The sequence below is a fragment of the Odocoileus virginianus genome, chromosome 15 (assembly GCF_023699985.2).
Source record: "Odocoileus virginianus isolate 20LAN1187 ecotype Illinois chromosome 15, Ovbor_1.2, whole genome shotgun sequence".
Classification (NCBI taxonomy): Eukaryota; Metazoa; Chordata; class Mammalia; order Artiodactyla; family Cervidae; genus Odocoileus; species Odocoileus virginianus.
The window spans coordinates 13,063,368-13,075,715 of NC_069688.1; the positions used below are offsets into that span (position 1 = coordinate 13,063,368).

Here is a 12,348-nt window from a genome sequence, read left to right on the forward strand (position 1 = left end):
AGGAAACTGACACAAAGAGTTTAAGATAAAAGGGAGCAGAGGGAGTAGAGGCCCTCAACAAAGTCTGTCCTGCGAAATGGCAGCCCTGTAGATCTCTTTCAAAGTCATGAACCCATGCCTTCTTTCTCCTGGATATTCTTCTGCAGTGAATGCCATCCCCAGGCAGAAAGCTGCTCCAAGCACCAACTTTGACTATTCACTCCTCAGATCATAACCAACCCAAAGTCACCAAATTCTGCTGATCCTACCTCCTGAACAGCTCTCAAATGTGTCCAGGCCTCAGCTCTCCCTCCATCACTTCCAGAGGCCAGGGCATCCTCATTTCTTATTCTCGGTATCTCTGTCTCCCAGTTGGCTCAAGAGGTGTGTGTATGGAAGGCGAAGGGGGGAGGAGGTTGAGGAAGAGTTGAGGAGCTGTAGAAATACCCTATTTTAGTTGATTTTTAACAATAGTAAATCAAATAATAGCATATGTGGAATGCTCATATTCCCATACTTGGCACTATAACTACTCAGAGTGTGCGTGTATGTGGGTGTGTATTCAGTCACTCAGGACTCTGCGGCCCCAGGGATTGCAGCCTGACAGGTGCCTCTGTCCATGGAATTCTCCAGGCTAGAATGCTGGAGTGGGTTGCCATCTCCTACTCCAATACATGGTAGTAATATGGAAATCACATGCAAAAGACTTCCTGGTTACCATGTCTAATATCTTAACTGCAGCTCAGTTAGAGGGTCATGCTTTGCCTTCTTCTATCTAGAAATCACTTTTTAATCCCCCTGAGACGTCTTCCCTCTACATTCCTCACTAAATCCTTTTCATTTTAGATCTTAGAACAGGTGCTATTGACTTTTATGATATTCATTTGTCAAAAAAAGTCTATTCAATCTAGGGAGGACTATATAGATAACTCTTTAAGTCTCTCTGCCCGTGCTTCACAGTGTATTAAGTTAGGATAAGCAAACTCTGAAAGAGAGGTGATATCAGCTTTACCTCATGAAAGAAGTACTGCACTGGATTTCTCTTGGAGTTGGTTCAGAAAGTACTTTTTGGGATTTCCCTGGTGGTCCAGTGGTTAGGACTCAGGGTTTTCATCGTCAAGAGCCTGGGTTTGATCCCTGCTTGGGGAACTAAGATGGCAGAAGTCATGCAGCATGGCCAAAAAATAAAAAGCGCTTTTTGCAAAGACTCATCTCACCTGTCATCAGATGATAGCCGAAACTGGTAGGTAAACAGGCATTTATAATCAAGTAAAGTAGCTATGAAAATACTCAATATTGTAGACCATCCTCTTAGGATCCATTTGTGAATAGATCGGAATATCTTTGGTTATCTTTGATTGGCACTACCGGTAGTTATTTGAGCAAGTGTTATGAACTGAATTGTCTCCCCTCGAAGTTCATATGTTGAAATCTTAACCCCCCGGTGTGACTATATTTGAATACAGACCTTTAAGTAGGTAATTTGGATTAAATGAGCTCATAAAGGTGGGGTCCTGATTCAACCGGACTGATGTCCTTACAATAAGGGACAAACAGCAGGGATGTGAGCATCCAAAGAAAAGGCCATGGGAGGACCCAGCAAGAAGATGACCATCCGTAAGGTAAGGAGAAGGGCCTCAGGATAAATCAAACAGTAGACACCTTGGTGTTGGACTTCTAGACTCTAGAACGCTGAGAATTACATTTTTGATGTTTAAGCCATCCAGCCTGAGATATTTTTTGTTATGGAGGCCTTTGCAAACTAAGACAGCAAGGAACAGGAATGCTAAATTCCCTACCAAGTGCAGGATGGCTTGGTATTACCTAGACAGCATATTAAAAAGCAGAGACATTACTTTGCCAACAAAGGTCCATCTAGTCAAAGCTATGGTTTTTCCAGCAGTCATGTATGGATGTGAGAGTTGGACTATAAAGAAAGCTGAGCACCAAAGAATTGAGGTTTTTGAACTGTGGAGTTGGAGAACACTCTTGAGAGTCCCTTGGACAGCAAGGAGATCCAACCAGTCAATCCTAAAGGACATCAGTCCTGAATACTCATTGGAAAGATGGATGCTGACGCTGAAACTCCAATATTTTGGTCACCTGATGTGAAGAACTGACTCACTGGAAAAGACCCTGATGCTGGGAGAGATTGAAGGCGGGAGGAGAAGGGGATGACAGAGGATGAGATGGTTGGATGGTATCACCAACTCGATGGACATGAGTTTTGAGTAAGCTCTGGGAGTTGGTGATGGACAGGGAAGCCTGGCATGCTACAGCCCATGGGGTCAAAAAGAGTCAGATACGAGTGAGTGACTGAACTGACATACTAAAATATTGTCCTGTCTCAGATGCAAATAACACTGAGAAACACCAATCTGGTCCCAACTGTTCATCTTACAGATGACTCCATTAGACTTTTGAGGCAAAGCACCTTGTTTTATTTACATTGTTCCGTCAGGTGTTGGCACAGTGTCTGGCACTCGTAGGAGCTTAGTAATCATGAGAGTGTGATATCTTTCAAATTATTTGTGTGCTTATGTGTTTTACCTCTCCTTATTCCAGTTCACCTGAGCCATTCTTCTGCTTGAGGTGATATACAACTTATTATTGAGAGACTAAAAAGATAGACTGGGATAACATTTAGCTTTTGACATTCAAAAATAAGATTTTGCTGCAAGACAACAATTGTGTTCCTTGCTAAGCTCTTGTCTTGAGAGAGGATTTTTTAAAGTCCTTTAGTGTATCAAGGGCCTGGTTTGGGACTCAGGCAAAGGAGTTCTTCCTCGGAAGTTCCAGAAAGAATATGAAGCTCATTGGCTGAAGGCCAAGTACTTTAGTTTGAAAAGAGTCACACTAGAAGCAGGGAGCTATTACCCACTCTGTCCTTTCCTGGCCCAACCTCCCACCTAAAAATTGCACCCCAGTCACTTACGATCATTCTGTTCTGTACTTGTTTCTTTGCTTATCATTTTTCTCTGCGATTAGAATGTCAACTGCAAGAGGCAGTTCTTTGTCTATTTAACTACTGCTATATCTCCAGCATCAGAAACGTAACTGGCAGCTCAATAAATATTTACTGAATGGAATGAATGTGTCTTCTTTTCTCTTCATCTCCCTTTCACATCCAAAGAAAGAGAAGAAGAAATAATCTGAAAAGATATTTTTTAAAGCTTTTGAATTCATTCACTGAATTGCTCTACTTGCTGAGGAAATCCTAAGAACTTCATAAAACTGCATACTGAAAGATCTAAAGAAGAAGCATCTCTTAACAGCTCTTTGTTCCTCTCTTCATTCTGCTTCTTTGTGTTCCTTTGCAAAGTTTATACTGTGACAAATGACATCTCTAATGGCTGCTGCTGCTGCTGCTGCTAAGTCGCTTCAGCCGTGTCCGACTCTGCGTGACCCCATAGACGGCAGCCCACGGCGGAGCGGTCCCTGGGATTCTCCAGGCAAGAGTACTGGAGTGGGTTGCCATTTCCTTCTCCAGTGCATGAAAGTGAAAAGTGAAAGTGAAGTCACTCAGTCGTGTCCGACTCTTCGTGACCCCATGGACTGCAGCCCACCAGGCTCCTCTGCCCATGGGATTTTCCAGGCAAGAGTACTGGAGTGGGGTGCCATTGCCTTCTCCGTCTCTAATGGCTCTGGGCCACTAACTGTTCAGAAAGCACAGATAAAATAAAAGCTGATGCCCTGGGTGCCTGCCTGTTTCTGGCACGCAAAGCTGGGGATATTGTCCACGCATGGTGAAAGGTCTCCTTTCTTAGCAGTGGAGCCTCGTGAGTCCCAGCCCTAGTGGAGCTGCCCAGGGAAGCGTGCCATGCCCCTGACAGGCCTCACAGCCCCTTGGCCGTCATCTCTGTGGGGAGCACGTACGGGTAAAAAGGTGAAGGCAGGGTTCTGAACTAGAAAGCAATTTTATCCGGAAGTCCTGTGTTCAGATTGCCAACTTCGGGCAATGAGTGTTGGGGCTTTTTCTTTGCCACAAAAGAATAAATGTTTTAGGAAACATCAGGCCAAATGATCAAGAATGTGGATTCAGACAAAGGATGTGGACCATAAGATTCTTTGGTTATTAGTAGCCAGAAAAATCAATCATGTTTCTTTGCGATGAATTCAATGGAGATTATTTATCAGGGTTGGGGAGGGAAGAAAGTAGGGGAGATCCACAAAGGCTGTGGCCCCTTACCATATGCCATCTGCATAATATCAATTTCGTGTGCAGAACAAGTCATTTGTTACCTAAGACAGTCCTTGTTCTAAAATGGATTCTCTTCACCTGCATAAAGGAGAGACTTCCTAGCGAGGTACTGGAAAGTAGAATGAAATAATTGCTCCTGATCAATACTGGCTCCGCAGTGGCCACCAAATTGGAAAAGGTCAGTTTTCATTCCAATCCCAAAGAAAGGCAATGCCAAAGAATGCTCAAACTACTGCACAATTGCACTCATCTCACACACTAGCAAAGTAACGCTCAAAATTCTCCAAGCCAGGCTTCAACAGTACGTGAACTGTGAGCTTCCAAATGTTCAAGCTGGATTGAGAAAAGTCAGAGAAACCAGAGATCAAATTGCCAACATCCGCTGGATCATTGAAAAAGCAAGAGAATCCCAGTAAAGCATCTACTTCTGCTTTATTGACTACGCCAAAGCCTCTGACTGTGTCGATCACAACAAATTGTGGAAAATTCTTCAAGAGATGGGAATACCAGACCACCTGACCTGCCTCCTGAGAAATCTGTATGCAGGTCAAGAAGCAACAGTTAGAATTGGACATGGAACAACAGACTGGTTCCAAATAGGGAAAGGAGTACGTCAAGGCTGTATATTGTCACCCTGCTTGTTTAACTTATATGCAGAGTACATCATGAGAAATGCTGGGCTGGATGAAGCACAAGCTGGAATCAAGATTGGCAGGAAAAATATCAATAACCTCAGATATGCAGATGACACTACCCTTATGCAGAAAGTGAAGAAGAACTGAAGAGCTTCTTGATGAAAGTGAAAGAGGAAGTGAAAAAGTTGGCTTAAAATTCAATATTCAGAAAACTAAGATCATGGTATCTGGTCCCATCACTTCATGGCAAATAGATGGGGAAACAGTGACAGACTTTATTTTTTGGGGCTCCAAAATCACTGCAGATGGTGACTACAGCCATGAAATTATAAGACACTTGCTCCTTGGGAAAAAAGTTATGACCAACCTAGACAGCTTATTAAAAAGGAGAGACATTGCTTTGCCAAAAAAAAGCAGAAATATTACTTTGTCTGTCTAATCAAAGCTATGGTTTTTCCAGCAGTCATGTATGGACGTGAGAGTTGGACTATAAAGAAAGCTGAGTGCCAAAGAATTGATGCTTTTGAACTGTAGTGTTGGAGAAGACTCTTGAGAGTCTCTTGGACAGCAAGGAGATCCAACCAGTCCATCCTAAAGGAAATCAGTCCTGAATATTCATTGGAAGGACTGATGCTAAAGCTGAAACTCAAATACCTTGGCCACCTGATGTGAAGAACTCACTGGAAAAGATCCTGATACCAGGAAAGATGGAAGGCAGGAGGAGAAGGGAACGAAAGAGGATGAGATGGTTGGATGGCATCAGCGCCTCCATGGACATGAGTTTGAATAAACTCAGGGAGTTGGTGATGGACAGGGAGGACTGGCATGCTGCAGTCTGCGGGGTCGCAAAGAGTCAGACACGACTGAGCGACTGAACTGATCTATACTGTCATCATAAAAAGAACTGCGTGCAGTGCAAAGCTGATCAAGTGCTCTTAAAGCAGTATGTCATTTATTCCTCATTTCAAGTTTACGAAGAGAACGGAGCAGGAACCATGTCTATTTTGCAGAGAGGAAAACTGAGGTTCTGAGAGGGTAAGGGAAGTTGCCCGGGCCCATGGCCCAGGGGTGTAGGTGGGTCTAGAGCCCTGGTCTTCCAGTCCCCACTTCTCATGTGTCCTGCACTGCTTCAGGAAGCAGCATAAGTAAAGTAACCATATGATTTATCACCCAAACGCACACACTTTAGAAAGTGAAAGCAGCTCTATGAAGGATTATTCTGAGCCAATAACTGGACAGCAGGACAGTCTCAGGAATACTTGGGTGAATGGTGGCCTTAACCATAGGGAGAGGCAGACCCCTCTTCCTGGGCACTGTACTCTGGACGCTGCCCTGCTCATCTTCTTTCTTCGGCAGGAGACATAAATCTTTGTCTCTTTTTTTGAATGCAAGTGCCTTTTCAGTTATGAGCAACACAGTTCAAAAAAAAGAGAAAAAAACAGCCCTGATTGGGTCAAGTAATGAGGAACCAGTTCTCTCTTTGTTTTGGGCCACTGTGTCTAATCAGTTTCGACCCCAAAGCTCGAGAAAGGTGATCAGTACTAGGAAGATGCAATGGAGAAGGAAGAAAAAAAAGAGATAACATGGCTTCTGCAGGACAGAGAGTAAGAGGCTGACGAAAAAGGAGAGGACAATGTGAATAACATATAGTCTGAGAGCTGGGCAGCGAGCAGCTTGCGTATTATCAGTGTCCATGTTCTTCGACTGGGAAAGGCAGGTTCTACCATGTGGATAAGACCATGGGGCTTCCTAGAGTGAGCACAGATTGCCCCATCTGGCTGGCTAGGTCATTTGTTTCCTGGTCACCATCAACATCTCAGTGGTCACTGCAATATCTGTTATGGAAAGAGCTTGCTTCTGGATATAGTCACTTATACCAAAGTGTATGACAAGGACTTCACTGGGGGTCCAGTGGCTAAGACTCTGCACTCCCCATGCAAGCGGCCCGAGCTTGACCCCTGGTTGGGGAACTAGATCCCACATGCCACAACTAAGAGCTTGTGTGCGGCAACTAAAGACCCTGCCTATTACAGCTAAGACCCGGGGCAGCCAAATAAATGTTTTTTAGAGTAAATGATAACAGTGATTAGTAATTATATTTCTAATACCAACACATAGCCTTTGCTGAATGCATTTATAATTTTTACATTTTTTACTACTATTTTATTTATTTTTACTACTATTTTAAGTTCATACATGTAAAAGTGCTGAAAACAATGTCCAGCACCTAATAAATACTATGTAAGTATTTTCTTTTATCATTGTCATTACTATTTCATTTGATTCTCACAGACACCCTACAAAATAGGTTGGCCAGATATGACAGAGAAGAAAATTAAGCACGGCTTGGCTAAGTTTATCTTCCACTGTTACCCAGCCTATCAGTTTCAACAGCATGACCCTGGTCAGAATTCTTTGGGTTCATCTAAGAACAGTATCTTCCGTCCTCTGAGCCTATAGTTTTAGCATACAAGTGCAGACTCTGAAACCATATCCCATAGGGTTAACAGAAGCTGGTGCCTTAATAGAAGTCCTTGTGTGTGTCTTACAGAATAGCAGATAATGGAACAGCATGTTAAAGCCCCTCTGCTTGTAACCTGTCTTTAATCAAGCCTGCTTTGTTTTTCCTTTCTTAAACTGCACACCCTCCAAGCTTCATGTAGCCCAGGTAGTATACCACCAGACTTCTTGACCACCCTTATAGACAATGCCTCTTGACAAGTGGTTCACTGTAATAATGGGGCCAGGAGAAGGCTTAAGTTGTTTTCCAGGAAACTGGAGTCACCTTCTGCCCCAGCTCAAGCCAGCTAAGATTCGTTGGGACCACGAACCCCACAACTGGACCTATGTAGTCATCCAATGTGTGAACTTTTGACGTCAGAGGGCTTAAAACTCCATCCTCAGATCATGTTAAGTGTCTCTATTTTTGAACATGCATCCCAGAAAGAAAGCTGTAACTAGGTATTTCTCCTCAGAACACCAATTACCTCCACTTTCCCTTCCTCCGACCCACTCTCCCTATGTCAAAGACCAGCCTGCTTCTTTAGCCCATAAAATCCCAAGATCCTCACCTTTCAGGAGGTGGATCTGTGACTTGTTCTCCTGTCTCCTTGCTTAGCTACCTTGTGAATAAACTCTTTTTCAGCTAGAAACCTCAGGGTTTGGCTTGCTGTGAGGTGGGCAAAGGAGCCTGGTTCGGTAACAACTCCCTCCTGTTTCCCAAAGTAACATACTCTGGGGATGCTTAGCTATTTGGAACCTTGAAGCAAGCTTGCCTGCCCTCAAAAAGCTCAGAGGCATCCTGAAGCCACGACGTGACGGGGTAACTGGCCGTGGCAGCGTGTGGGGCACCCTAACTGACTCTCCATCACCAGTGCAGTGAAAGCAACAACCCCGTCACCATTTTGGGCCCACTCTCTATAGCTGTGTTTGCAAAGGGAACCAAAGGCATCTATCAGAACACATTCCTGTTGCACTTCTTTAAAAAAACAAACAAACAAAAGACACTCCATGGGCTAGGAAAGGTTTGTCCCCTCTCAGTCACACAAGAGTGCACTGCTGTCTCTTGCTGAGTCCTGATGTCCATCATTTCCCAACACTGAAAGTGGAGATGAAGGAGATTTAAAGGAATTAATATGGGGAAAGTTCTGAGAATGGTCTGGCACATAGTAAATGTATTAGGTTTCTCCCTCCTGCACCCACTTTAGCATCCATGTCGGGCCTTCCCCATGTTTCTAAGAATGAAACCACCTGAAGAAACAAGTCATGGAATTCCCATCCTGACAATTGCCTCTTGGATTTGTGTTTCTGTTTCTTAGAAAAACATTGTCATCATCAGAATTTCCAATGAAGTTCCTGAACATTTAAGTTGAATAAGCTTTAGAAGAACAGTCTTGTGGGGATTTCCCTGGTGGTCCAGTGGTTAAGACTTCGTCTTCCAACGCAGGGGATGCAGGTTCAATCCCTGGTCAGGAAACCGAGATCTCACAGGTCACAGGGCGACTAAGCCCACATACCTCAACTAAAGAAAGAAGCCTGTTTGCTGCAATGAAATAGCCCATGTGCTGCAACCAAGACTCAATGCTGTGTATGCTGCGCTTAGTTGCTTAGTCGCTCAGTCGTTTCTGACTCTTTGTCCACTAGGCTCCTGTAGCCCACCAGGCTTCTCTGCCCATAGGATTCTCCAGGCAAGAATACTTGAGTGGGCTGCCATTTTCTCCACCAGGGAATCTTTCCAGGGATCGAACCCACATCTCTTACATCTCCTGCATTGGCAGGCAGGTTCTTTACCACTAGAGCCGCCTGGGAAGCCCAAGAGCCGATGCAGCTAAAATAAATATAAGTATATAAATTTTTTTTTTAAAAACAGACTTGTTTTAGGCCAGTAGTCATTACCTTCTATGCTTTCCTACTTTTCACCAGCCTATCCCCTCTGCCACTTGCTAACATGTGGCATGATTCCTCGTGGCTTCCAGGGAGGGTGATGGTCCCCGGTGAGGCTTGAGCCTCTCCCTCATCCAGCTGCTAGCATGTCTGCCTGCAGTGGATGTAGCAGGTGAGAGGGGTCCAGAGAGACACCAGCTCCAGTAGGGGGCAACCTCTGAGGGACTCTGCATGAACAGCTTCCTCATACAACTCTGTGGAACCATCAAAGAAAAAAGGCAAAGTCTGAAGAACTTAATGCCAACTTTAGTTAGGTCAAGGTGTCAACCATGAGGAACACCTAGTCACTGCATTAGGGTGCATCGTCTTGTATACATTCTGTCAACAAGATTCCTCAGAGCAAGGGGGTGGATGAGTGCACAGGTGCTGGCCGTGACCTGGAACAACGCTCCAGAGGAGAAAAACATGCTGGAAACTGATCATTTGGGGGTGGGAAGGAAAAGAACTGGATGAATAGTTGCTTCTCCTTCCCCTGGGAACAGCAGAGCTGTCTGGGTTGTAATTTAGGAGGCAGGTGTCAGGGAAGAAAAGTTCCTGATGACTCTAAAGGACTTTGACAGGACTCTAAAGGACAATACAGCAGGTGACAGCTGACATATCCTGACAGCTTCAGGTCAGGTTTTTCACAGCAGATTCTGAAGAAATGCCTTGGTCTACTGTCAGAACTAGAGGAGGAACAAGAAGAGAAGTCTCCTAAAAAATTCTTCCAGCTTGCATATTTAGGCTCCCAGGCTATGGTGCAGCCACATTTCTGAGCTCCAAGTCACGGCAAACAGGCTGAATGGCTGTAAATGTGACAATAGGTTTGGAGGAGAAAGAAAGAGTTCAAGAAAAGGATCTCTCTACACTAGCCTGCTCGTGACAGCCTGCTGGTTGAACGCGGGACAACCCTGAAGGGTCATTATAGTTCCAGAATTCCGAATGGCATCAGTGCCATGTGAATAGTGTAATTAAGGTTTAATCAAGGCCCTTCTGATTCTGTCAAGACTATTCTATGAACTACTGTGCTCTACTGTTAGCATGGGGTCATGCAGAAAACAGCAGGGAGTGAAAGAAACAGGAACCATCACTGTCTGCTTGGCGAGTACCTGGGCCCAGAGCTGCTACCTGAACCTGCCTCAGAGTGGCATGGGGGGTGGGAGGTCAGAGCAGATAGCTACTTTGTCAGGTTTCCTACTGAGTTTTACTGCTTAGTCAACAGAAGTTGCTAAATCATGGAGTCACAGACAGCAGGAAATAGAGATGAAGTTTTAGGAAATGCAGATTTGGATGGTAAGAGCTAGAATATTACAATTCAAGGTAATCAGCTATGTCCTACATGATTATTTTGGATAGCAGTGGAATTGATGAAATCAGAGCTCACGTCAGTATCCATGTGAGTTTTATTAGTGCGTAGTTCTGGCCTGAGGAATCTGTGCTCCATTTTAAACTCTTAGGATCATACTGAGATCCTGCTGGTCATCCATCCCTCCTTCCACCCATTCATCTATCATCAAAGATTCATTTATCACCTATCATACATCAGGCACTCTGCTGGGCTCTGAGATTGAAAGATGGTTAACTGCTGGAGGAGCCTAGTGTCCCTTGGAGGTGACAGTTATTTGCAACACAATGGCATAAATGCTTGAACCTGTTGACTCGGTGTAAATTATGCTGCAATAACAAATGGTGCCCAAAATTCCAGTAGTTGACAACGATGAGGGTTTATCACATTACTTGATCTTTACAGGTTCCCTGAAACTCTGTTCCACATCTTCATTAGGGAACCAAGTTAGTAGGACTAGCCTGTCCTACTAGAAGATGCTGATCTCATGACACGGGGGAAAAAAGAGAGAGTGGAAATAAGAGAGTAGCTAGCTCTTTAAAGCTTCTGCTGGTTCCAGGTACATGTCACTTCTGCTCACATTTCATTGGCCAAAGCAAGTCACATGACCAGGCGTGACATCAGCAAGGCAACCATGGTCAGTTATCAGTTAATAGCTGGCAGTTAACAGTTGGGAGGGAAAAACACACTCCTCAGTGGTGTTATACCAGAGTCAAGCACCAGACACAGACAGAAGGAAGAAAGGCATCAACATTTTTTGGAGCTCCTCTTAGTTCTCTTTAATGATTGATACATTTTAATGGAAACCATGGGCATTTTTTCCCTTCTATCCAGCCTTTAAAGTCAACCTTGGCTAAGAGCAAATATAGTGGAGAGGAGGTACTGGAATCAGTGTTACTCGGTGTTTCTATTTTCCCAAGTGGGAAAACAACTTTCATGACCACCCTATGTGGGACACAGATGTTGCTCTCACTTGTTGCTCTCACTAGTTTTATGGAAAAGCCAATGTGCCTAAAGTCAGACTGGGTGTGAGCCCTGCCCTGCTACTTACTAGCCATGTGATTTTGAGGAGTCACTTAACTTCCTCCAAGTTTTAGTTCTAAGTCTATAAAACGAGGGTAACTGTGAGAAACGGAAGTTGCTCTGTAAACAGCAAAGCACTATTCAAATGTTTGACCTTTGCAAAACTCTGATGGAAAATGTCATAAGTGGGCAGTGCTGTTTGTTCTCCTCCACTGCTGTGGGGAGCTGGTGCACAGCATAAGAAAACTGACTGAAACCAGCCAAGATGTGTGAAGCTGGTAATTACCTGTGAGACGGGCTGGGTTTTGAGTGTGAGTGTGCCTGGCAAACCTATCAATGAGACGTGTGCCTTGATGAAATGCTGACAGTCTATTTAGTCTATTTACACAGAGGCAGCTGTGATATAAAAGAATTGAAAGCATGCTGGCATTATAAGCTGTTGTGGAGGATCTAACTTCCATTCACCCGTGTTGTTGATTGTTCTGAGATGGCAACAAAAAAATCTGGCATAAACATGAGCAAAAGACTTTCTGAATTTTAATAACCCGGCATCTTAGAGATGGAGAAAACCTTAGCAATGATGGGAGGTCCAACCCCTTGTCTGTATAGATAAGGAAACTGAAACTCATAAAAGTTAATAAACTAGCTTTTATATCCCTTATTTTTGACTAGGCATAGCATTAACGTCTTAAATGACTATTAACAGAAAATTTCACCTGTCTTTTATTCAGTGCATATACTAA

At 44.0% G+C, this 12,348-nt stretch overlaps 1 protein-coding gene across 10 annotated transcripts in view; it reads right to left on the reverse strand.

Moving 5' to 3' along the window:
• The window catches only part of ZNF572 (zinc finger protein 572), a 101,096-nt gene that overhangs the window by 10,615 nt on the left and 78,133 nt on the right, over positions 1–12,348 (reverse strand). For 2 of the 10 annotated variants that reach the window (XM_070477018.1, XM_020897030.2), the window contains exons 1-2: positions 10,975–11,140; positions 249–414 (exon numbers count right to left, since the gene is read on the reverse strand). The exons of 1 other annotated variant lie outside the window; for it this stretch is intronic. The gene's annotated coding sequence lies outside the window, so the exon portion shown is untranslated. Of the gene's footprint in view, positions 1–248; positions 2,891–2,914; positions 3,381–10,888; positions 11,141–12,348 lie in introns of those variants that run through there. 7 more of the 10 variants (XM_020897054.2, XM_020897040.2, XM_020897025.2 and 4 more) reach the window with 6 other exon arrangements.